Source organism: Myxine glutinosa, chromosome 1 (assembly GCF_964187855.1).
Source record: "Myxine glutinosa chromosome 1, kmMyxGlut1.1, whole genome shotgun sequence".
Classification (NCBI taxonomy): domain Eukaryota; kingdom Metazoa; phylum Chordata; class Myxini; order Myxiniformes; family Myxinidae; genus Myxine; species Myxine glutinosa.
Genome location: NC_136261.1, coordinates 12,062,923 through 12,090,553, shown reverse-complemented (window position 1 = coordinate 12,090,553; position 27,631 = coordinate 12,062,923). Strand labels below are relative to the sequence as shown.

At 45.0% G+C, this 27,631-nt stretch overlaps 1 protein-coding gene across 1 annotated transcript in view; it reads left to right on the top strand.

The window, feature by feature from the left end:
- LOC137421321 (potassium voltage-gated channel subfamily A member 1) overlaps positions 1-27,631 on the top strand; it is a 54,755-nt gene that overhangs the window by 7,172 nt on the left and 19,952 nt on the right. Inside the window, exon 2 of the mRNA XM_068107248.2 lies at positions 24,423-24,518. The gene's annotated coding sequence lies outside the window, so the exon portion shown is untranslated. The remainder of the gene's footprint in view (positions 1-24,422; positions 24,519-27,631) is intronic.

Here is a 27,631-nt window from a genome sequence, read left to right as displayed (position 1 = left end):
GTGTGTGTGTAAAGTGTATGTGTGTGTGTGTGTGTGGTGTGTGTGTGTGTGTGTGTGTGTGTGTGTGTGTGTGTGTGTGTGTGTATGTGTGTGTGTGTGTGTGTGTGTGTGTGTGAATGAAAGAGAGGGATATAATTGTGAGGAACAGAAATGAAAAAAACGAGATGTGTGTGTGTGTAAAGTGTATGTGTGTGTGTGTAAAGTGTGTGTGTGTGTGTGTGTGTGTGTGTGTGTGTGTGTGTGTGTGTGTGTGTGTGTGTGTGTGTGTGTGTGTGAATAAAAGAGAGAGATAGAATTGTGAGGAACAGAAATGAAAAAAACGAGATGTGTGTGTGTGTAAAGTGTATGTTTGTGTGTGTGTAAAGTGTATGTAAAGTGTGTGTGGTGAGTGTATGTGTGTGTAAAGTGTATGTGTGTGTGAAGTGTAAGTGTGTGTGTGTGTGTGTGTGTGTGTGTGTGTGTGTGTGTGTGTGTGTGTGTGTGTGTGAATAAAAGAGAGAGATAGAATTGTGAGGAACAGAAATGAAAAAACGAGGTGTTTGTGTGTGTGTGTGTGTGTGTGTGTGTGTCTCTATTTCACTATTTGGTGTGTGTGTCTATTTCATTATTTGGTGTGTGTGTGTGTGTTTGTGTCTATTTCACTATTTGGTGTGTGTGTGCAGTGTGTGTCTATTTGGTGTGTCCAAGTTAAGAGTGGAGGAATGGTTGATCAGAGTAGTGATGGCAATGTACAAAAGAGCGCGCACAGCTGTAAGGACGATGGACGGGAACAGTGGTGAGTTTGAGGTGAAGGTGGGAGTGCATCAGGGGTCGGTACTAAGTCCACTACTATTTGTAGCTGTGATGGAGGTGCTGGCTCAGAACGTAAAGGAGGGTTTACCGTGGGAGTTGTTGTATGCAGATGATCTGGTGTTGATTGCGGAAAGTATGGATGGACTGAAGGAGAAGATGAACAAGTGGAAGGAATGTATGGAGACAAAAGTTCTGAAGGTGAATATCGGAAAAACGAAGGTGATGGCAAGTGGTAAAGCATGTGGTGAGGTGGAAAGAACTGGGAAGTGGCCATGTGCTTTGTGCAGGAAGGGTGTTGGAGTGAACTCCATTCAATGTACAATGTGCACTGAGTGGGTTCATCAAAAATGTAGTGGTCTGAGAGGGTCATTAACCAGTGTGGCAGCTACATTCAAATGTAAGGTGTGCACAGAGGGAGCTGCAGATGGAGGAAATGTTGAGTTGGATCTTGGAGACGGCGTGAAGCTGGAAGGTGTGAAAACATTTTGTTACCCCGGAGACATGCTGAATGGAGAGGGTGGATCAGACTCGGCAACTGTTGCTGGAGTGAGATGTGCATGGAAGAAGTTTCGGGAACTGAGTGGCGTGCTGATGATGAGGGGAGTGTCGTTGAAGCTGAAGGGAAAGGTGTATGCTGCATGTGTGAGAAGTGTTATGATTTATGGGAGCGAGACATGGGTAATGAATGTAGAGCAGCAACGAAGGTTGGAAAGTGTGGAAATGCGAATGGTTCGACGGATGTGCGGAGTATCGTTGAGAGAGAGGAAGACAAATGATGAATTGCGAAAGATGATGGGAATAGAGCCTGTGATTGATGCTGTGAAGAGAAACAGGTTGAGATGGTTTGGTCATGTGTTGAGGAAGGATGAAAGTGACTGGTTGAGAAGAGTGATGGAAATGAATGTAGAAGGAAGTAGAGGACGGGGAAGACCGAGAAAGACTTGGCTAAAGATGGTGGAAGAAGAAATGCGGGCAAGGGGGTTAACAAGGATAGATACAGAAAATAGGGCAAAATGGAGAAGATTGTCATGGGGACCGCAAGGCTAACCCCGCGCTCTAGCAGGGAAAATGGCCTTTAAAATGCCTGTTGTTGTTGTTGTTGTTGTTGTTGTTGTATGTGCAGTGTGTCTATTTGATGTGTGTGTGTGTGTGTGTGTATATGTGTGTCTATTTTGTGTGTGCAGTGTGTCTATTTGGTGTGTGTGTCTATTTGGTGTGTGTGTGTGTGTGTGTATGTGTGTATTTGGTGTGTGTGTGTGTCTATTTGGTGTGTGTATGTGTCTATTTGGTGTGTCTGTGTGTGTATGTCTATTTGGTGTGTGTGTGTGTCTATTTGGTGTATCTGTCTGTGCATCCGTTCCTTACCCCATCCTCACAAGTACTTACTTTTTCCACATGCGAAATTTGCATTTATGTTTATTTAAATTATACAATGGACTACAAAACGTAAATGTTTCATGATATTTGTTATATTATATCACCTTTGTCTGTCAATATTGTTGAAATTAAGATCAAATACCTGCATGTTGAAATATATTGAAAATGTCAAAACTTAACATGGGGTGTACTTACTTTTTCACGTGACTGTATATCTCTATCTCCCTATCTATCTCCCCGTCTCTCTATCTCTTTCTGGTTCCCTGTCTATCATTCTGTCTCTCTGTCTCTATCTCTCTCTCTAGTTCCCTGTCTATCACTCTGTCTCTCTATCTCCCTATCTATCTCCCAGTCTCTATCTCTCTCTAGTTCCCTGTCTATCACTCTGTCTCTCTATCTCCCTATCTATCTCCCCGTCTCTCTATATCTCTCTAGTTCCCTGTCTATCTTTCTGTCCCTCTAGTTCCCTGTCTATATCCCTGTCTCTCTATCTCCCTATCTATCTCCCCGTCTCTCTATCTCTCTCTAGTTCCCTGTCTATCACTCTGTCTCTCTATCTCCCTATCTATCTCCCCATCTCTCTATCTCTCTCTGGTTCCCTGTCTATCTTTCTGTCCCTCTAGTTCCCTGTCTATATCCCTGTCTCTCTATCTCCCTATCTATCTCCCCGTCTCTCTATATCTCTCTAGTTCCCTGTCTATCTTTCTGTCCCTCTAGTTCCCTGTCTATATCCCTGTCTCTCTATCTCCCTATCTATCTCCCCGTCTCTCTATCTATCGCTAGTTCCCTGTCTATCACTCTGTCTCTCTATCTCCCTATCTATCTCCCCGTCTCTCTATCTCTCTCTAGTTCCCTGTCTATCACTCTGTCTCTCTATCTCCCTATCTATCTCCCCGTCTCTCTATATCTCTCTAGTTCCCTGTCTATCTTTCTGTCTCTCTAGTTCCCTGTCTATCACTCTGTCTCTATCTTTCTCTCCAACTATGTGTATATATTATGTCAGTCCAACCAAAGCAAAGCCACATTTGCTATGCTCGTCATTTAAATATCCACTATGTTTGAAGGAAATATTTGTTTCTATATTAACTGTGATTTACTTTATAAGATAGAGGTCAAAAGGTCAGAGGTCATGTCAGGTAAAAATGTGCTACTTGAGAACAGCTGATGCGTGTGTGTGTGTGTGTGTGTGTGTGTGTGTGTGTGTGTGTGTGTGTGTGTGTGTGTGTGTGTGTGTGTGTGAGATATATCTATATCTATCTATAATTCCAGTAATCTCTGTACGTCTGTACGTTTGTACGTCTGTACGTTTGTCTGTGACCGCTGTTTCTCGACAACCACGGGTCCGATATACTTTTAACTAGCCAGGTATATTGCTGGGGACCCGAGGATGTGCCTTTTCAAGGTTTCATATTAATCGGACAATTACTTACCGAGCTATGTCCAAAAAACGATTCAACCAATCAGAGAGCAGCGAACGATCGCGTGTGCCGAACGTGGAGGACACACTCTGCCTCGGATGGCACATTTGAGAGCGTATTCATTTATTTCACGTTTGCAAACTATGTTGGCGTTAAACTATGTTTTAAAACTAATAAAACCGAATTTGCGATTCATTCGCTTTCCTGCGCGTTTGTGCACGCGATGGCGATTTCTTTTTCTTTACCAAACTCCGGAAGCCGTTCGCTTTGGACCAAACCATTGCATGTAAATAGAGGGGGGGGATTGTCACCGTACTCGCAAGCCGTTCGCTTTGGACCAAACCATTTCATGTAAATAGAGGGGGGGGGATATAATTTTAGATATAGATATAGTACGGGCAATGCCCTAGTCTATCTATAATTCCAGTAATCTCTGTACGTCTGTACGTCTGTACGTTTGTTTGTCTGTGACCGCTGTTTCTCGACAACCACGGGTCCGATATACTTTTAACTTGCCAGGTATATTGCTGGGGACCCGAGGATGTGCCTTTTCAAGGTTTCATATTAATCGGACAATTACTTACCGAGCTATGTCCAAAAAACGATTCAACCAATCAGAGAGCAGCGAACGATCGCGTGTGCCGAACGTGGAGGACACACTCTGCCTCGGATGGCACATTTGACAGCGTATTCATTTATTTCACGTTTGCAAACTATGTTGGCGTTAAACTATGTTTTAAAACTAATAAAACCGAATTTGCGATTCATTCGCTTTCCTGCGCGTTTGTGCACGCGATGGCGATTTCTTTACCAAACTCCGGAAGCCGTTCGCTTTGGACCAAACCATTGCATGTAAATAGAGGGGGGGATTGTCACCGTACTCGCAAGCCGTTCGCTTTGGACCAAACCATTTCATGTAAATAGAGGGGGGGGATATAATTTTAGATATAGATATAGTACGGGCAATGCCCTAGTAATATATAAAACACAGTTTGTGTGTGTGTGTGTGTGTGTGTGTGTGTGTGTGTGTGTGTGTGTGTGTGTGTGTGTGTGTGTAATGTTACCGATAGACTTCTAAACGGAGAGGCTCACGTGCTTGATATTTGGCGTAGACATGGCCATTGAGCCTGGGAAGAACATGGCGTACCTAAAAATAATTATTTCATAATATTTTTTTACCATATTTTTACCTCAGCGCATTTCAGCGAGGAATATTATACACGGAATCTGACCGGTGGCAGAGCAGCGTGCTGATTCGCTCAGAGCAATCACGTGATGTTTCATTCCCGCCGCCAGACCATTGAACATATTAAAACACAGTTTGTGTGTGTGTAATGTTACCGATAGACTCCTAAACGGAGAGGCTCACGTACTTGATATTTGGCACAGACATGGCCATTGAGCCTGGGAAGGACATGGCCTACCTAAAAATATTTGACGAGATCCATATTTTTTATTCATATTTACCTCAGCGCATTTCAGCGAGGAATATTATACACGGAATCTGAGCCGGTGGCAGAGCAGCGTGCTGATTCGCTCAGAGCGATCACGTGATGTTCCATCCCTGCCGCCAGACCATTGAACATAAAACACAGTTTGTGTGTGTGTAATGTGTGTAATGTACGGGTCTCCCTTCCCCCGCCCGGCAACGCCGGTACTGGAGGGCGTCACAGGATCGGTGAGTCTCCAAATACCGCTTCGTGCTGTTGCGAAGATGCAGGACGATGTCGCGATTGTTGTGCTGCTCTCCGACTATGAGAACTGCAACGTCATTGTTGACTGGCCCTCCCCCTTCCCCCTTCCCCCTCCCCCCTCCGTCCTCCCCTCCCCCTCCCTTCCCCCTCCACCCTACCCCCTCCCCTTCTCCCCTCCCCCTCCCTTTTCCCCCTCCCCCTCCCTTTTCCCCCTTCCCCTCCCTTTTCCCCCTCCCCCTTCCCCTCCCCCCCTACCCCTTCCCCTCCCCCTACCCCTTCCCCTCCCCCTACCCCTTCCCCTTCCCCCTTCTCCCCCTCCCCCCTCCCCCCTCACCTTTCCCCTCCCCCTCCCCCTTCCCCTCCCCCCTACCCCTCCCCCTCCCCCCTCTCCTCCCCTCCCCCCCCTCTTCTCCCCTCCCCCCCTCTCCTCCCCTCCCCCCCGTTCCCCATCCCCCTCCCCTCCCCTCCCCCGCCCGGCAATGCCGGGTACTTCTGCTCATATTAAATATAATTTTTTCTTATTTAGTGTCGGTCGGCACAGGAAGTGTTTTAAGCAAAAAGCTACAAATTTGTTTTTTTTTTAAACATTGATTTCTTCAAAATGCCAACACGATTAGAACATCACCGGGCAACGCCGGGTACTTCTGATAGTAATATATTGTTGCGGTTTTAGGAAACCACTAAAAAGTAATGGCAACCACCATACAGGTGCCTTAGGATAGTTATTTCATAGCAGACCATTATCTGAGCCCCTTCCCCTTATTTCGGGTTATTATGTCTTTATGCGTTGGGGAAGGAAAGACAGGCCATCTACTCATAAGGGATAATGAACCAGGCAGATGCATCAATATTGCATCCACAGTTGTTGATTCAAAGTCTTTAAGGACAGAAGACAGACCAAAGACCATTGGGATATGCACCAATTACGGCCTGAGTCCCTTCAAGAGAGCTAATGGGGGCGGAGTGACGGGCTCCACCAATCGGGACCCAGGACACCATCAAACACCCCTCACCTCCCCCCCCCCCCCCCCCACCCTCAGCGAGGGTGGACAAAAGGTGATTAAACATGTTTTTTTTGACTCTCTTGGTTTTGGACATTGTTGATCTAGCACGTGCCTGCATTACTCTCTCTTGGCCTCGGACTTTGTTGGCTGTGCATGTGGGCCCTAGGCCAGACCCTCTCATGATGGTGATGGCACATGATTCTCTCTCTTGGCCGGACTCTCCCGGACTCCCTCTCAGTGCACGTGTTCATGACTTAGACTTTTTCTACACGTGCCTGCTTGCCTGCCTTTGTTCGTGCTGGGATAGACTTTGCCTGCCTTTGTTCGTGCTGGGAATCGACTTTATCTACTCTTGTTCGTGCTGGGATCAACTTTACCTGCTCGTGTTCGTGCTAGGATCACCTTTAGCTTCTCGTGTTCGGGACTGCCGTTTGCCGGCCAGATGCTCGTTGGTGAGGTCGAGACAAAAGGCATCGCGAGGAGAAGCATCTGGTAACATCGTGGCCATTTTGCTAACAGGTTCCCAACGTTTGTTTTACCCTGCCCCTCCTCCGTAAATGAGTGCTGGGCCCATGTAGTGTTTATTTATTGTAATCGTAATAAGGCTTAGGATAAGCTAAGTTCCTGCTTGTCGTCCTTTTTTCTTTCCTATTGAAAAATTACACTGTAAATACTTGTAAATAAATCAAATCGTTAAACGTTTCCTTTCCCTCTGTCCATGAATGTCTTTTTTTCCATTGGTCCGCCATTGCTCGCACCCAGAGTAGCGATCGGCCGTAACAAAATTAGCATTAGCCCGGCGGGTACCAACGGTTGCTCGGCCGTCTAAATTTCCATCCAGGAACAAAAGAAAGGTACACCACCGGAGGGTATGGTATGTTCTACCGTAACAATATAAAGAAGAAAGCTTGTTTGGGTGTTTGTTCGTTTGTTTACGCATTCGGACCCTGCAGGAACCAGGGCAACCAAGCTTTGCACGGGCTACTCTTTCAACCAGACGAATGCCAAGGGCTATGTTTGGATAAAAATATTGACCCCAGATAAAACCAGATAATTGGCCTTCAGGCCTTGATCAGGTCTTATGCTTATACACTGCCTACATTTTTTTTTTCTTTGGATTGATCGGGTAATATGTACAGTATTGTGAAGATCTTATGTTGAGGTTGTAGTGATTTGTTGTATTAAAAAAAATAGAATTAAGAGCAAAGAAGGGAAAGTGGTCCGAGCGCATTTTGCAATGCCCAAGATTAGTAATTCATACAAAACCATGAGGCCAACATTCCCCAATATGTTATGCAGGAAATATTTAAATGCATATTTCATTGAATTTCCCTGGGCAATGCCGGGTACTTCAGCTAGTTGTCCCCCGTCGCACTGCGGAGCGTAAGGGGGACTATGGTTTTCCCCTCCGTCCGTGTGTGCGTGCGTGCGTTGAACCTTGTGAGCGGAATATCTTGAAAAATAAACGAACTACTAACTTCTAATCTGGTGCGCGACTGTATCTAGGCATAAGGAAGAACGCTATTGAAAATTGGGTCGCCACGTCAAAATCCAAGATGGCCGCCACCATATATGCCTGAACCTTGTGAGTGGAATGTCTTGAAAAATAAACGAACTACTAACTTCTAATCTGGTGTGTGGGTGTATCTCCAACCCACTCGCAAATATTATCGACTCTTCCATGTTTCCTGCGTCTTCCACTTTGTCAACTCACATCACTTCACCGACGGGGGACCTAGGCGTAACGCTTGTTCTTCATTATGCCCACCCGCTATGATGGCATCAACAGCATACTTCAAGGTTGTTGTATTATCATACTCAGATCGGCAGTCATGAGTGTAGAGAATAAAAGGTTGTGGTGAGAGCACACAACTCTGTTGGAGATTGAGTTTGTTGCGAGGAACTGACACCTGTTCGGATCCTGTTCTAAAGAAAATTACGAATCCAAAGTATGAGCGGAGGATTGACATCGATAATTTTCAATTTCTCAATAAGGTCGAATGGTTGCGTGGGATTAAATCTGATGACAAATCAACAAAAATTGCATGAACGTAACAACCAACTTTATCCATGCGCTGTTAGATTGTGTGGATTCGAGTCAGGATCGCATCATCCACCGATTGGTTTTCCTGACGTGTGAACTGCAACTGATCAACACATTGAGGAAGAGAATCCCAAAGACGCTTTGACACTATACGCTCAAAGCACTCACTGCACGAGTACCGAAGTGAGAGCTACCGGCCAGTAATCATTCCGTTTTAGCAGGCCTCAATTTCTTGGCCACCGGAATAATGATGGCTGATTTCCAGCAACATTGGACAGCATGCATGTCGAGCAATTTCTGGAACATCAAGGGTAAAGGAATTGCCAACTGATGACATTCTTTCCGGATTTTTCCACCTCCTATCGCGGCCACTCACCTTCCGTGGGTTCATTCGCTTAAACTGCTTCTCTACTTCCCATTCGTTGATGATAACTGGGGATCTCAAGTGAAGCATGTTGCGTAATCATATGTTCCTTCAATTGAACATTCTCAAACTGCCAGTAGAATCTGTTTAAATCATCAAGAAGTCATTCTCAACACTGGGGAGGAAAGGGCTACTCTGACCTTACAAAACCACAGTACAATCAATATTGGAATACCGCATCTCTGTATGGTGACCTATATGTAAGAAAGGTGAGGATCTACTTGAAAAGGTCCACCAGAGGCCACCAGACTACCACTGGACTTCCAACATTTGGAATATTTATAAATATTGAAAGCACTGAAGTTGCTTCCACCACTAACTACACAGGACACATTGGGCTAAAGTTATTCAGATCCAAAATTCCTCAAGGGAATTGACCAAATTCAGGGTACATTGTCAATGAAATTACGATTAACCAGTCGAAGTCCGCCCTGGTGACACTGGCTGAGTATCCATTGAATACATCCCTTATCACATAATTTTTGCAATAGTAACGAAGTAAAAATAATCAATGTTTCATATTTCGACCTCCATTAAATCCAGTAAACACAGGACGTCATTCGCAACTTCAAGAGGATTATCCATAAACCTAAATGGGTCTCCATGTCTCCCTCTCTCCTTCCCTCCCTCTTCCCCCTCTCGCCCTCCCTCTCTCTCTCTCTCTCTCTCCTCCCCCTTCTTCCTCCTCTCTCTCTCCTTCCCCCTTCTTCCTCTTCTCTCCTCCCTCCCTCTTCTTCCCTCTCTTTTTCTCCCCCTCTTTCCCTCCCTCCCTCTCTCCTTCCCTCCTCTTCCCCCTCTCTTTCAATCTCACCCTCTCTCCTTCCCTCTCTCCTTCCCCCACGCAGTCTTAAAAAGGCCTTGGTGCGAGCTAACTCTTCTGTTCTTTTTATCTCTGGCCATTTGGCTTTGTTTAATTCACTATGTAAGTTCTGAGGGGGCAGGTGTCATCCAAGTAATATGTGCGATATCAAATAATCATGTAACATGTGGCAAAGTTTAAACTTCCTCCGTTGAACGGTTTTCGATGTACGTACACTCAATATGCGCTATATCAAATGGTCATGTAACATGTGGCAAAGTTTCAATTTCCTCCGTCGAACGGTTTTCGATGTACACTCTTAATAAAATGCAGACACGTACGCACGTACGTACACGATCGATTGCTTAAACCTGTTTTTTGATTTGCGCGCATGTTGTACAAATCATGAATAGAGCGACACTTGGCAAAACAGAACAAAGTAGAATGACACTCGGTAGAGAACCTGCACTTGGTGAACAGTTTACGTTTTGAATCCCACTGATAGGCTGGATCGGAACCCAAATCCAATCGGCTTGTTCTTAACACCTCTAACCAACTCATATCCACCTAATTTTGTCTTACCTTGTCCACAACATTTTGAGATATTATTGTTGGCCTCATCTCCCAATGGTGAAGAATCACTTAAAAAATTCTCGGATTTGGATCCGGACCTTTTTTTTTTTTTTTTTTTTTTTTTTTTGTATACAAGATCGAGGCTCGTAAAAGAGCGAACATTAATCACACAGAAAGACAAACCGACACATAAAACATATAACATCGGGAGCAGTAGACAAGATGGGGAGAGTGGGGGAAGGACACAAACACAACATTTGAGAGCAGGGACCGAGAGACATTGAGAGATCTGTGGGAGGGAGAGGGCTTTGGGGGGGTGCATGGGAAGGGGGGGGGGGGGGGGGTGGGAGAGGTATAAAACATATGGACACTGCCAGGACTTCCAGGAAAGAAGTTGGAATTTCAAACAAGGTGGATCTGGGGTGAATTAGTGGGGGTAGAAAAGATCAAGGTTTTGGATGGGGGAAGATAAGAGATGGTGGTGAACAGCTGTTTTAAAGACCTGGAGGGAGGAGTGGGATTGAAGGGAGTGGGGGAGTTTGTTCCAGAGGCGGGAGAAAAGTGGAATGAAAGCGTGAAGGTGAGCAGAGAGCCGAGATTTCGGCAGTTTAACCATCAGAGGGTTGCTGGCAGATCGTGTGTGACCTGTAGGAATATTTGGGGGACAGAGCACAGAGAGAGAGCTGGGGGAGCAAGGCCGGAGAGGAGTCGGTAGAAGACAGAAAGACCACCTACCTGCCTGCGGTGAGTGAGTGAAAGGCCCTCAGAGATAGCTTCATCGCGGGAGATTCCAATGATTCTGAAAGCTTTGGTTTCAACAGCGTGAAGCCGAGCTAGGTGTGAGGCAGGAGCACTGGCCCATAGTGGAGAACAGTATTCCATTGAGCTGCGGATGAAAGCCTTGTACGTGGTGAGGAGCTCAGGTGTGTCGAGGAAGGACTTCGCACGACGGAGGATGCCCAGTCGGCGACTGGCTTTGGAGGCCAGCTTGGAAATTTGGTTTTCCCAAGAAAGATCATGGCAGATAGTGAGACCCAAAAGCTTGAGCGACAGAACTTCTTGGAGAGGATTGTTGAGAAAGTAGATGGGAGGGTTGTCCAGTCGATCTTTTCGGAGAGACATAGTAAGAGTGTGAGATTTGTCAGGATTGAAAGACATGTTCCACTTGGTTGACCAGTCTGTGATTTTGTCCAGGTCTTCAGAGAGTGAGGAGGCTGCAGACTGCCGATCTGAGGGAAGAGGAATGGAGCGGCAGAGAGTTTTTTCATCAGCAAAGAGATAGAGAGGATTTTCCAGAGAGTCGGAGAGATCATTGATAAAGACCAGAAAAAGCACAGGGCCCAGAACACTGCCTTGGGGAACTCCAGCCTGAACAGGAAGGGGAGATGAGAGAAATCCATTCAGGTCCACACGTGGACTACGACCAGAGAGGAAGTCCGCAAGCCATGCATGGAGATTTCCATGGATACCATAGGAGGAGAGTTTGGTGAGCAGAGCTGGGTGCCAGACCGTATCGAAGGCACGGGATATGTCAAGGGAGACCGCTCTGATTTCCTGTTTGGCATTGAGGACCTCCATCCATTGTTGAGACAGCAGAAGCAGCATGTCCAGAGTAAAGTGACCTGGTCTGAAACCAAATTGATGATCAGAGATCAAGCCATTGGAGAAGAGGAAAGATTTCATATCCGAAGCAATGATGGATTCCATGACTTTGCTGATAATTGGGAGCAGGCTGATTGGTCTGTAGTTGCAAGGATCTGTTTTTGCACCTTTTTTGTGTAAAGCGGTAATGTTTGCTGATTTCCAGGATGTTGGCAGATGACCTTGAGCAAAAGATAGGGTGAAAAGAACAGAGAGAGAATGAGATAGAGTGGCAGAGCAGGATTTTAGGACCCGTGGGCTGATGCCATCTGGTCCAGTTGCAGAATCAGAGTCGAGGTTAGACAAAAACTCCTCCACCTTGTCAGGAGAGAAGGACACAGAGTCCAGGAGCAGTTGGGGTCGACTGGGAAAGGTGGGAACAGAGAGAGATGGGTTTGGGACACAAGATTTTGAGGCAAACACAGAGTTGAGGCATTCGGCTTTGTCACGTGCGATGTCAACTGTGTGGCCATTTGAGGTAAGGGAGGGGATGGAGGGGGAACAAACATCAGAAACGGATTTGACCAGACGCCACCAGGATTTGGAGGAAGGAGACAGGTTTGAGAGTTCATTCTTGAGTGTGGAGAGATAGTGCTTCCTGGCACTCCTGAGGGTAGACACACACTTGTTCCGAGTTTGGTGGAAGGAACTGAGATTGCCTTCAGTTGGATTAGCCTTCCAAGAGGCAAAGGCAAGTTGTTTCAGGGCAACTGCCTCACCACAAGATTTAGTGTACCATGGACGGGAGGAAGGGTAAAACAACTGAAGACGAGATGGGATAAATCTGTGCATGAGAGAGAGAGAGCAGTTTGCTTTGGAAGAATTCCCAGGAAGAATTGATGTCAGAGGCAGTGGAGATGGCAGACCAATCCAGACGATTGATGGCTGCTTGAAGACCGTCCCAGTCGGCCTGAGTGAAATGCCAGACTCGTTGACGCTGAGGAGGCTCTCTGAGAATGGCCAGAGAGATGTCCACTTTGACAAGCACATGATCAGAAGAACCGATTGGAGCAGAAGAAGAGCAGCAGACATTAGCAGGGAAGTTTGTCATAACCAAGTCTAGAAGAGAAGATACTCCATTGGCTGAGATCCGTGTCGGGAAATTGACAGATTGTGTCAATCCCAGTGAGTCACAGAAGTCCTTTGCTGAGGTGCCATGACTGGTGAGAGAGGAACCCACACCCAGCCAGCTGGCATGATGACAGTTGAAGTCACCACATATGAGGAAGAGAGAGTTGGGATGAGTGGATAGAAGTTGGTTCATGTTGTCAGACAGTGAAATGTAAATGGAGTCATCACTGTTTGGAGGATGGTACAGAACACATATGAACAAAAGGTGGGAGCGGAGAGGAAGCCATAGCCAGAGGTACTCCTGGGGGTGAGGAGGAGAGAGGGCAGTGCAAGGAGAGTGAGGAAGAGAGTTTTTGATAAAGAGAGCCACCCCACCACCAGGACGAGGCTCAGGTCTATCATACCGGAGGAGGGAGTAACCAGGAAGAGATATTGAGGAATCAGAGACATCTTGAAGGAGGAAAGTCTCTGTTAAGCAGATAAAGTCTGGATTGTCAGAAGCAACCTGTATGGAGAGATCAGTCAGGTTTGAGCGAAGTCCCCAGATGTTTGAGGTCCATACCGTTAATGAAGAGAGAGGGGGAGCATCGGGTACAGGACAGGGGAGGGGAGGAGTAGGGTAAGATGCAGGATGAGAGGGGGAGGTAGGGAGAGCAGTTGATAGTGTGTCAGAGATTACAGAAGAGTTCCAAGAAAGGGAAGGATGAGGAGGATGAAAGGTTTGATGGTGAAGGGATGAGGCACAGTGAGGGGTTGTTTGAGGGGGGGGCAGAGGAAAGTAGAAGGTTGGGGGGGGGGGGGTGGAGGTATGAGATGGAAGGGAGACGAAGTGGGGAGGAGGCAGCTTTGAGGAGGAGGGGGGAGGAGGGAGAATTGGAGAGGAATGGTATTGGGGGAGATTTGAATGGGAGGGGTTGGGGGGGAGTTTTGAAGGGGAGGAGTGAGGGGGGAGTTTAGGAGGGGAGGGGCAAGGGGGGAGTTTAGGAGTGGAGGGGCAAGGGGGGAGTTTAGGAGTGTAGGGGCAAGGGGGGGATTTGGAGGGGAGGGGCAAGGGGGGAGTTTAGGAGGGGAAGGGCAAGGAGGGAGTTCAGGAGTGGAGGGGCAAGGGGGTAGTTTAGGAGTGGAGGGGCAAGGGGGGAGTTTAGGAGTGTAGGTGCAAGGGGGGGGGGATTTGGAAGGGAGGGGCAAGAGGGGAGTTTAGAAAGTGGATGATTAATGAAAGACGAACATTGATAATAGTGGGGCGGCTTAGCCCAAATATTCAAAAGAATTGTGCATTTTGTGATACAAGCACCAAATTTGGCACAAATGTACATTAATATGTTGCGAACATTTTCAGATATTGGGCCACTTGAAATTCCGTAATTTTTTTTTCAATTTTTTTCAAATTTCGTAATTTCAAATTTTTCGGGTGACACCGTCACAATTTCGGTCTTCGAGGCCGGCCGATAGGCAAAGTGTGACCGGAAGGGACGAGGTTCTCCTGACCACGTGGCCCTCGATCTGGGAAGCGAGAGGCGTTCCATTAGTGGACGCGCCCCTCACGCCCGACTTTTGGGCGGCCCCGGCAGGCCGTTTGTTTTGACGTTCCGTGACAGGCCCCGCACCCCCACCTCCGGGCCGACCGGAAGCTTGTGCTGAGTACATCATACCTGAACAACTCAGTGAGGCAGAACACAGCAGTGCACACCAGGGTGACCCCTTCAGTGCATAAACCAATTAACCTGTCCACTGCAGGGCATATAGAAATGAAGTTATTTTCTGCATATAATAATAATATAAGTTCAGTTCTATATAACAATTTCTGTTATCACCACTACCACTACAACTACCACTACTACAAGCTTTGTCTGGAATTTTGTGGACTAACAGACAAACAGACATACAGACAAGCTGGGATCAAAACATTACCTCCTTCCACCATTGAGTGTAGAGGTAAACATCATGGAAATTATATCATGCCCTAGATTTAATTCATGCTTACCCGTGTATTTGCTTCACTGGTTCACAAGGTCTTTTGCATACATGTAATTCAGACTCTCGTCTTCATTGCTGACCACACAATGTTCGCAACATATTAATGTACATTTGTGCCAAATTTGGTGCTTGTATCACAAAATGCACAATTCTTTTGAATATTTGGGCTAAGCCGCCCCACTATATCGGCCGGCCTCGAAGACCGAAATTGTGACGGTGTCACCCGAAAAATTTGAAATTACGAAATTTGAAAAAATTTGAAAAAAAAAATTACGGAATTTCAAGTGGCCCAATATCTGAAAATGTTCGCAACATATTAATGTACATTTGTGCCAAATTTGGTGCTTGTATCACAAAATGCACAACAGGTTTGCTATGCTGCTACACTATAACAAATTGGGTTTGTTGTGATTTTCAAGTTAGCAATCCGATTCAGAACGATGGAGGAGGGATGGAATGAATGTGAATTTAGACCATGTAGTGAGGGAGACGTATAAGAGATTGAATTTCTTTTTGTTGACGTGGAATGAGTTGGAGAGGAAATTGAGAAAATCCTTTTAAATAGGAAGAAAAACAGCGTGTTGTAATGTACCACTGAATAAAACACTGAAGGGGAAAGTTTAAACATATTTAAATAATATTTAAACAGAACCGTGAACAATCTTATATGCACAAAATACCAACAGGGGGAGAGCCGAGAGGGACCACCACGAGTCACGTGAACAGGGCAAAAGGTGGATGGCAAGGAGATAATGGGGGTGGGGCGAACAGCACACCTGGACAGAAAGTACAGGATGAGACAACAACACACATGGAGAAAGGAAAATAAATGTTTTTGGTTATTATTATTTTATTTTTATTTTTTGGGGGGGGGGGGGGCGGAATTTAAAACGTTAGACAAAGAGTATTATGTTCGGGGTAGAAGGGAAAAAAACTAAGAGCCAAGCAAAACATGATGTAGGGGACTTAAGTTAACAAACACCGACGGGGGTACAAGGCCGCACACGCGGAGCAGAACACGATTAATTAATTACGAGTTACAGGAAATTCAAACCAAAACAAACTATAAACAAACAATAACGCATGGACGATAAAATAACGAGTTGAAATTTGACAAACACACGAATGAAAAAATAACCGCTTTGGATGCCCGGAGAGAACCAAGCCTCAAGGTCGGAAGCTTCAACAACTAGGCCGCGTGGCACGAAATACTCGACTATTTTTTACAGGTATGAAAGATTTACACCGATAATAATCTCCCGAGGGACACGCAAAAGGTATACACACGTACGATAAATACAGTTTCGACAAAAATACAAATGTGACAATTACTAAACTTCGAGCGTGCGTGAAGATCGTGGAACAGCTTCGAAAAACCGTCAACCGTTCTTCGTTCGACCTTCACCAAAATCGAATCATTTCGTCCGTGTCACTTACACTACCTCTCCGCCAAATTTCACAAAGGATAGAACGTATCCGCTTTTTGAGATATCGTGCTTACAGACAGATAGACAGACAAACAGGGGTGAAAACATAACCTCCGTCCACTTCGGATGTAACAAGTTTAATAACAAGGAAACAATGGGCACATCGACACAATGGGGTTTGAACCCGAGGTCACAGTAAGAAATCCATTTGTTCATCATTGTCATCTGAGTACTTTGAGCTTGATGATGAGGTTCTACAGAGGAGGTTTCTCATCCTAAATTAGAGCCCATGTCATCAGAGGTGTTTTTGCTGCTCAATAAGAATACCTGTTGCCTATTGATAATGATCATAATTAAATCGATCAATCCCTCCATCTTGAATGTTTTACAACTGGACCACTCACACTGTCCATTGCTGTAAGCTGAGTTTCGAGATGCTTTTCTTGCCAATGAAGGTGGGGGCTACACCTTGGTAATCAGACTGATTTATTTATTTATTTAATTCTGAGCTTGTGCTCTTCACCTTGGGAATCGTTGTACTTGAAGAGATGTGTTGTCTTAGAAACTGCCCCCAAACGCATGACCAGACTGGTGATTAATCCCGGGCATACACCTTGGGGATTGCTGCTGTCCTTGGAGAGATATCTCTCGCTTCTGTGTGGTTGCTGATTGTACTCTTCATTACTCTCACGTGACGTGCTGTCCCGACCCCACAGGAGCCTTCACGTTTCCCATCATCTCGTCCTCAAATGCTGACACAGGTTCTGGGTGTTTGAGTGATATTAAGCTTCCTCTCCACTAATCACCACCACCAAACTACTTTTGCAACACGACGAGAACATTTTATATTGAAAATAAAATTTCAATTTGATAATGGTGGAACTCAAAGATAGAACATGTTCGTTTATGAAGCAAGGTCTCTCTGATCTTCTTCTTCTTTGTATTTCCAGCACATGACTGTAGGCTGCATGACTTGCTCGGGGTGGCTTTCCCTCTGGCCTCTCCGATATTAGATGGGTTAAGATGCGATGGACAAGTGAATAGGACAATTTTTCACTTGTGGGACAAAGCGAGTACTGCACCGAGCTGGTTTTCTAGAATAAATTGAGCTGTACCTGCACCACGTTTAATAAGAACACAGCCTTACCAAGGAACTAGACATACCTGCACCATGTTCACCGAGGACATAGTACCTACCTGCACCATGTTCACAGAAGACCAGGTACATACCTGCACCATGTCCACAGAAGACCAAGTTTATACCTGCACATGTTCAACAAGGACCGAGTACATACCTGCACCACATTCACCGAGGACCTCATACATACCTGCACCATGTTCACAGAGGACCTCCCTGCACCATGTTCACCGATGACCTCGTACATACCTGCACCGCATTCACTGACGACCTCATAATACCTGCACCATGTTCACAGAGGACCTAGTACATACCTGCACCATGTTCACAGAGGACCTCGTACATACCTGCACCATGTTCACCGAGGACCTAGTACCTATCTGCACCATGTTCACAGAAGACCAAGTACGTACCTGCACCATGTTCACCGAGGACCTAGTACATACCTACACCATGTTCACAGAGGACCTCGTATATACCTGCACCATGTTCACCGATGACCTCGTACATACCTGCACCATGTTCACCGAGGACTTCGTACATACCTGCACCATGTTCACCGAGGACTTAGTACATACCTGCACCATGTTCACCGAGGACTTAGTACATACCTGCACCATGTTCACCGAGGACTTAGTACATACCTGCACCATGTTCACCTCGGACCCCTAGTCCTGCCGTGTGAGTGTAACGAGCAGTATATGGAATTCAGCACTTTCCATGATTTTTGCTTTGTGCGGTGACGCGGTGCATATTCATTCCCATTGGTGATGTTCTCTTCATTCCCAGTGGGGAAACTCACTGGGGTCTCTGCCCGTTCACTGGAGGGGATTTGGCCTTACTGATCGGAGGTGTCTTGGCTCGAGACTGAAGGGCCTGCAGAGGTGAACCAGTAGGATTAGGGTGTGCGCCTAGCCAGCCATGAACAATATTCCATTTGGAGTTCGTTTCTAGGAGATGAACATGTCACAGAAACGAGTCTGAGTTCATCCGCTTCATTCTTTGAACTGATTTGATTTGAACGAATTTACCAAAAGGAATGTGTCTCATTGCATGGAAAGTGTGTTGGAGAGGAGGATAAGGAAGAAAGTGAAGATCGACGAAATGCAGTTTGGATTTATGTCAGGAAGAGGAACGACAGACGCGCTTTTCATTGTGAGGCAATTGCAGGAGAAGTACATGTAGAAGAGGAAGAAGTTGTTTCTTGGGTTTGTTGATCTGGAGAAAGCATTCGATAGGGTTCCACGCAAAGTATTGACATGGGCATTGAGGAAGTTAGGAGTGGAGGAATGGTTGATCAGAGTAGTGATGGCAATGTACGAAAGAGCGCGCACAGCTGTAAGGACGAAGGACGTGAAGGAACAGTGGTGAGTTTGAGGTGAAGGTGGGAGTGCATCAGGGGTCGGTACTAAGTCCACTACTATTTGTAGCTGTGATGGAGGTGCTGGCTCAGAACGTAAAGGAGGGTTTACCGTGGGAGTTGTTGTATGCAGATGATCTGGTGTTGATTGCGGAAAGTATGGATGGACTGAAGGAAAAGATGAACAAGTGGAAGGAATGTATGGAGAAAAAAGGTCTGAAGGTGAATATCGGAAAGACGAAGGTGATGGCAAGTGGTAAAGCATGTGGTGAGGTGGAAAGAACTGGGAAGTGGCCCTGTGCTGTGTGCAGGAAGGGTGTTGGAGTGAACTCCATTCAATGTACAATGTGTGCTGAGTGGGTTCATCAAAAATGTAGTGGTCTGAGAGGGTCATTAACCAGTGTGGCAGCTACATTCAAATGTAAGGTGTGCACAGAGGGAGCTGCAGATGGAGGAAATGCTGAGTTGGATCTTGGAGACGGCGTGAAGCTGGAAGGTGTGAAAACATTTTGCTACCTCGGAGACATGCTGAATGGAGAAGGTGGATCAGACTCGGCAACGGTTGCTGGAGTGAGATGTGCATGGAAGAAGTTTCGGGAATTGAGTGGCGTGCTGATGATGAGGGGAGTGTCGTTGAAGCTGAAGGGAAAGGTGTATGCTGCATGTGTGAGAAGTGTTATGATTTATGGGAGCGAGACATGGGTAATGAATGTGGAGCAGCAACGAAGGTTGGAAAGGGTGGAAATGCGAATGGTTCGACGGATGTGCGGAGTATCGTTGAGAGAGAGGAAGACAAATGATGAATTGCGAAAGATGATGGGAATAGAGCCTGTGATTGATGCTGTGAAGAGGAACAGGTTGAGATGGTTTGGTCTTGGGTTGAGGAAGGATGAAAGTGACTGGTTGAGAAGAGTGATGGAAATGAATGTAGAAGGAAGTAGAGGACGGGGAAGACCGAGAAAGACTTGGCTAAAGATGGTGGAAGAAGAAATGCGGGCAAGGGGGTTAACAAGGAGAGATGATGAAAATAGGGCAAAATGGAGATTGTCATGGGGACCGCAAGGCTAACCCCCGCTCTAGTTGGGAAAATGGCCTTAAAATGCATGTTGTTGTTGTTGAATGTGTCTCATTAATAAAAACGTGACCCACCGGACCATTTTAACCTAATCGATCTGCTCTGCTATTGGTCCTTGTAACATGGAGTGCAATTTATCCGAAAAATAATTGTGCTTGTGAAACAATCAGGTCCTTATTGCGATATTTAGCTGATAATTAAACTGTTAATTACAATAGTTGCTCCTTTGGGTGTCGTTAAGTAAATTTGATCGGATCACCACCTGCAGTACCTCCTCCTTTTATCTCCAATGGGATTGAATTTTGCATTTCATTGGGTGATGGGGCCTGAAACGATATATCGCATAATGTTTCAAAACTGTGTGTATGAGGTGGGTAAGTGACACGAAAAGTTCATGCCGAATCCAGATGTGACCTAGCGGTGGATACAAAACGTGAACTGTTCAGCCAGGTGGAGGTATGCACCCTACCGAGTGCCCTTCTCGTTAACCAATTGTATCATTCTTTGTGGAATATTTTATAATAACAGTGGCAGGTATATAATTATAATAACAATAAATAACAATTTGTTTTTTTTTATAACAGTGGCAGGGATAGCCGGCATTGCCTGGTGCTGTTATAATCCTGTTGGAACAGTATTTTGAAGAAATAATATATTTTTTTGTTAAAGGCCAAAATCATTTCCCTTTATACACACTAAAGAATGAGGTAAGGGATCATCATTCAATATTGCCTTTCACATAGCCACAAAGATTTAGGTACCAGAGAGCGATGAAAAAAAATAATATATATATATATATACAGTACATCCAAATATTTTTCCAAATTTGGAAAAAATTTGTATATCCAAATTTTATATATCTAAAATTATTCAACTTTTTCTCAAAATTCCAAACAATTTTTTTTCCTGAAAACACTCCCCCACACTCACTGATGAACCTCTGAAAGTTTGACGAATATCCGTTCAGTCATCTCTGAGAAAAATGGCGACACACACAGACAAACAATCTCTCTTATAGTAGAGATTAATTATGAACAAGGAAAATTCAATATCTCTATATATATCTGTGCAGCGTCTGTCCTGTGTTGTGTTGTCTTGTCACTGAACTACTTTCTCAAACTTCTGTGAAATCGTAGTAAACTTCTGGTATGCACATATCTCTCCCCTCGGTATGTCCTAAGGGTATTTTTTAAAATTTTAATTATCCAATTTTTTATTTGGAATTTTTTCGGGAATTTTTTTTTTCAACTTCAATTGTTTATAAAATGTGATATCACGTATGTTACAAATACATTTGTGCAAAATAATTGTTTGAATTATGATTGGTTTAAACCATGACAAAACGGCAACTCGGGTACAGTCATTTATCTATATAATTATATTGTTGCGGTTTTGTGTTTTTACCAAAAAAGGTTAATTTCCCCCTCATAGTTTAGTCACACTACAACACGTTGCCTCGCGATAGTTCAGTTATTTCATAGTAAATGTAAGCGTAGACCTTTCCTATGTGTAGTTTTGCGTTGAGTAGAATAATGAGAGTTAGGTTTCCCTCCAATACTTTATGCCGCCTCGATGTTTTGGTTTTTGGCGCAAATTACCACGAGGCCGGCCTGACAAGTCGAGGCAAGCCGAAGGAAGGTGGAACAGGCGGGGAAGGAGTGACGGTAAGCACGAGCCGCCAATCAGGGCTCGAAGGGAGTGGCTTAGCACTGCGGCAGAGGCATGGTTTTGGAACATTCGATGCGGGCTAAGGGCGTGGCAATATAACCCTTTGCGCAAAGCCCCCACCTCAGTTTTTGAGGGGAGAGGTGCTTGAACAAGTTACGAGCCGGGGTCCTCTGTTGAACAGTTCTGAGAGTGCGCGTGGTGAATTGAGTTACAAGATAAACGCTCAGTTGAGCTTGAGGCAGATCCTCTGTTGAGTTACGAGGTGAAAGCGCGCCATTGATTAATCGCGCTGTGGGGAACCGCCGAGCCGGGCGATAGACGCGCATGTTCGCCAGCCTGCCTTTGTTCGAGATACGTGCTGCAAGGATCCCTCCCGCCTGCCTGCCTGCCTTCATCGAGGGACGTGCTGTGACCGGCAGAGGGCCACGTTGGGCGAAGCTGTTCCTGAACAACGGAGCCGGTGCGTTCAGCGCATGAACATTTCCTTCTTTCATTCCCCCTGTGAGTGTGAACGGGCCCGTGTCTGGGGAATAAGCTAAGACTGTATAAGATCTGCCCTGTGTCTCTGCTTCCACTGATCATTGTAAATAATAATAATTAAACCTATTATTTCTTTGATTCTACCACTTTTGTCCCTTTCCATCTATTGACTAAGCGTGGTACGAACTATCGCTCTAATCCGGTTCCAATACTAAGGTAATTGCACGGACCACGTGGTACGCCATCCACTCGGACGTACTCAAATTACACGTGGTTCGTGCGAGACTTGATCCCCGCTTCCGCGGCGGCGTAGGTATTTAGGAACATGCGAGAATTGTCCTGAAACCCTGTCCTGCGTCTGCCCGGGAGTGGCGATTCAAATCTCGCAGTTGCGACGACCCAAATAGAACAAGGGGCTTAATCTCCCCTTGGTAAGGGCAGGAGGGTCGCGCGAAACCGTAACAATATCTGCACGTCTGGGCAGTGTCTGTGTTGTCACTTAACGACTCCCTCAAACTTTTGATTCCGTGGTTGTGGTGGTTTTGAATCACATGGTGGTGAGGTATTTTGAATTATGTGGTGGTGAGGTGTTTTTAAATGACGTGGTGGTGAGGTGTTTTTAAATCAAATGGTGGTGAGGTGCTTTGAATTACGTGGTGGTGAGGTATTTATAATTATGTGGTGGTGAGGTGTTTTTAATTATGTGGTGATGTGTTTTGAATTACGTGGTGGTGAGGTGTTTTTAAATGACGTGGTGGTGATGTGTTTTTAAATCACATGGTGGTGAGGTGTTTTGAATTACATGGTGGTGAGGTGTTTTTAATTATATGGTGATGAGGTGTTTTGAATTACGTGGTGGTGAGGTGTTTTTAATTACTTGGTGGTGAGGTGTTTTTAAATGACGTGGTGGTGAGGTGTTTTTAATTATATGGTCATGAGGTGTTTTTAATTTCGTGGCTGTGAGGTGTTTTTGTTACGTGTTTTATGGCTGTAAGGTGTTTTTAATTTCGTGGTGGTGAGGTGTTTTTAATTTCGTGGCTGTGAGGTGTTTTTATTACGTGTTTTATGGCTGTGAGGTGTTTTAAATTACTTGGTGGTGAGGTGTTTTTAATTACTTGGTGGTGAGGTGTTTTGAATTACTTGGTGGTGAGGTGTTTTGAATTACGTGGTGGTGAGGTGTAAACGTCCCAAACTTCCAGTCTGCACCTACCCCTCCCCTAGGTATGTGCTGAGGGGTTATTTCTTGAAAAAAAAACATTCAACCGAAGTCCTCAACCGAAATTGCCTATAAAAATGCAATATCACAAACACAACAAATACATTTGTGCAAAGTAATTGTTTGTATTATGATTGGTGTAAATCATGACAACACAGCAACTCAGGTACAGTCATTAGCCTCAGCTAAAATAAGCCCATTCCTCAGCAACGACGCTTGGTGAGGCGAGCACAGCGAGCCGAGCCAAGCTAGTATATATATATATATATATATATATATATATATGATGGTAGATCTAGTGCCAAACATGGCCTGGCAGGATTGCTTAGAGGTCTGCGCATTCGCCTCTGAGCTGTCTAGCCTGGGTTTGAATCCCGACTCAGCTATAAAATGCCGTCCTGGTACCTCGCAGTCAGGGTGGGATTCATCAATGCGTGTGCCGTCGCTCAGGTGGATGATGAACTGGGTGTCTCATCTGCCGGAATTAGTTTGTGGATGTTAAAGATTCCACTGTGTCCTTCGCGAATAGTAGGCGAGTTATCGCCGGCACCCTGAACAAATGATCCACCACGTGGTAACCCGGGTTGTGACACAAAGGATTTTCCTATCACACGAACCCGGGTTACACTCCCCCTAAAATAGATTAATTAAATATGTAAAATGATTATAAATCACGGGGCAACCCGGGTTACTGCGTGGTGGATCAAATTCCAAATACCTGCTCTCACCAACTCAAATCGAATTGGGGCATAGCAGTAGTAGGATTAGTAGCAGTAGTAGTAGTAGTCAGCTGTTGTAACAAATTAATTGTGGTGCTCATATAACATGGTAATATCATGAGTATAAGAATAATACACAGTTAAAAAAAAGAAGTAAATCTGGATCATGGAGGAGACTCATACTCGTACACAAAGTACGTATGCACAAAATGATTTTTTTTATTTCTCTTTCCTCCCCACTCCCCATTTCCCCACCCTCCCTCCCAAATTTTGCTTTGCGTTCAGGAGTGTACAAAACAATTAGGTTTTGCGGAGCTAGTAGAGCCTGAGTACTCGGCGTGGTGCTCGGATTGATTGCGTTATGTGTTTGGTGTTGAAGGAATGAACAAACTCCGTGCTTTCATAACCGCAGTGTTCCAATAATGGAGTAATACGGAGCACGAACCAATATTCCTTTGTCGATTGTGTCAATTGGAATGGCATATTATTAGTAGGTTTGCCATGTCTTCTTGTTCCTGCCCCCAGCATGGGCCTGAATGTGAAGGAGCCGGCCTGGATGAGGGGAAGCTGATACGACTACCAACCTTCACATCCTGGAATAGAAGAGGAGCTGGAGGAAAGGTAACGGGATAATAATCTTATTAATATCAATCTTTTTACAATAATTCCTTTAAACAAAGTGAGAATTTAAATATTTATTCTTATCTGTAAAGTCTATGGTGGGTGTTCTTTGATTTTTCTTTGGCATTCGGCTTGATTGGCACTTTGGTACCCATCACTTTGTTGTTCATTACCTTCGCAAAAGCGGAAGGTTATGTTTTGATCGCTGTGTATTTATTTGTATGTCTGTGTGTGTGTGTGTGTGTATGTTATTCGCATAACTCAAAAAGTATTCAACCGAATTGCATGAAATTTGGTGGGATGATTGGTTATTATACGGGACACATTTGATTAGATTTTGGGAGCAATCGGGTCAAAGGTCAAGGTCAAGGTCACGAAAAGGTCAAAATCGTATTTTTACCATAGCGCGGTCAATTTTTATCCAATTGGCATGCAACTAATGCCAAAATGTTCAGAATTCAATGCCCGATCTTGTGATATACGACATGACCCAGTGAAGACATTACCCTTGTTAGCGGTTGGGGGTCAAAGGTCAGGGGGGTCACGACCTTGCAAAATGTGCGTTTTTTGTCATAACTCGGTCAATTCTTATCCGATTTGCATGAAATCAGCACCAAACTGTTCACTGTTCTGTTCCCTACACTCCCATGCCAAGTACAGAACAGTAGCTGCGGCGAAGGTATGCGCTCTACCGAGTGCCCGTTCTAGTTATTTCCTTGTGGAGGGTCTAATGGCAGACAGAGATTTCAAGGAGATTGAAAGGAAAGGTTCTGATGTCACGTGCGTAATGCCGGCCTACCTTCACGGCATACCTGGTGTTGGCCTAATGGTTAGGGCGGTGGGCTTGGGATCCTGCGCTCCTGAGTTCGAATCCCGTTGAATTAGCGCCAGGTAGGGTTGACTCAGAATTGTTAGGGCCCCTCACTGTTGTTATGGTTATTAAAATACCTCATTTCGCTTTAAAAGGAAAGACGGAGGCAACAAAAGGTAGTTGCACTTGTTTATCCAACCAGCACCTTTACCCAACACGTCAACGTGAGTTGTAGGACTCGATGACCGCACATTTGGTGTGAAATGAACTGCTGTCATGTTACCTTTTGTTTTTGTTACCTCCACCACCGAAGGTGGACGGAGGTTATGTTTTCACCCCTGTTTGGCTGTCTCTCTATTTGTTTGTCTGTGAGCAGGATATCTCAAACAGTTTTGGACGGATTTGGATGAAACTTGATAGACAGGTTGGGTGTGTGACGAGGACAAATCGATCCGATTTTGGTGAAGATCTGGATCTGGATAGGATGATTTTTTTAATTTCCAAAGTGATTCTTTACCATTGAGAGATGGACCAAAATCGATATATAGCATTAAATTTCAAAACGTTTTGGACGGATTTGGATGAAACGTGGTGGACAGGTTGGGTGTGCGACGAGGACAAATCGATTCGATTTTGGTGAAGATCTGGATCTGGATAGGATGATTTTTTTTAATTTCCAAAGTGATTCTTTACCATTGAGAGATGGGCCAAAATCGATATATAGCATGAAATTTCAAAAGGTTTTGGACGGATTTGGATGAAACTTGGTGGACAGGTTGGGTTGGGTGTGTGACGAGGACAAATCGATTCGATTTTCGTGAAGATCCGGATCTGGATAGGATGATTTTTTTAATTTCCAAAGTGATTCTTTACCATTGAGAGATGGGCCAAAATCGATATATAGCATGAAATTTCAAAAGGTTTTGGACGGATTTCGATGAAACTTGGTGGACAGGTTAGGTGTGTGACGAGGACAAATCGATTCGATTTTGGTGAAGATCTGGATCTGGATAGGATGATTTTTTTTAATTTCCAAAGTGATTCTTTACCATTGAGAGATGGGCCAAAATCGATATATAGCATGAAATTTTAAAAAGTTTTGGACGGATTTGGATGAAACTTTGTGGACAGGTTGGGTGTGTGACGAGGACAAATCGATTCGATTTTGGTGAAGATCCGGATCTGGATAGGATGATTTTTTTTAATTTCCAAAGTGATTCTTTACCATTGAGAGATGGGCCAAAATCGATATATAGCATGAAATTTCAAAACGTTTTGGACGGATTTGGATGAAACTTGGTGGACAGGTTGGGTTGGGTATGTGACGAGGACAAATCGATTAGATTTTGGTGAAGATCCGGATCTGGATAGGATGATTTTTTTAATTTCCAAAGTGATTCTTTACCATTGAGACAAACAACAACAACATGCATTTTAAAGGCCATTTTCCCTGCTAGAGCGGGGGTTAGCCTTGCGGTCCCCATGACAATCTTCTCCATTTTGCCCTATTTTCTGCATCTCTCCTTGTTAACCCCCTTGCCCGCATTTCTTCTTCCACCATCTTTAGCCAAGTCTTTCTCGGTCTTCCCCGTCCTCTGCTTCCTTCTACATTCATTTCCATCACTCTTCTCCACCAGTCACTTTTATCCTTCCTCAACACATGACCAAACCATCTCAACCTGTTCCTCTTCACAGCATCAATCACAGGCTCTATTCCCATCATCTTTCGCAATTCATCATTTGTCTTCCTCTTTCTCAACGATACTACGCACATCCGTCGAACCATTTGCATTTCCACCCTTTCCAACCTTCGTTGTTGCTCTATGTTCATTACCCATGTCTCGCTCCCATAAATCATAACACTTCTCACACATGCGGCATACACCTTTCCCTTCAGCTTTAACGACACTCCCCTCATCATCAGCACGCCACTCAGTTCCCGAAACTTCTTCCATGCACATCTCACTCGAGCAACCGTTGCCGAGTCTGATCCACCTTCTCCATTCAGCATGTCTCCGAGGTAGCAAAATGTTTTCACCCCTTCCAGCTTCACGCCGTCTCCAAGATCCAACTCAACATTTCCTCCATCTGCAGCTCCCTCTGTGCACACCTTACATTTGAATGTAGCTGCCACACTGGTTAATGACCCTCTCAGACCACTACATTTTTGATGAACCCACTCAGCGCACATTGTACATTGAATGGAGTTCACTCCGACACCCTTCCTACACACAGCACAGGGCCACTTCCCAGTTCTTTCCACCTCACCACATGCTTTACCACTTGCCATCACCTTCGTCTT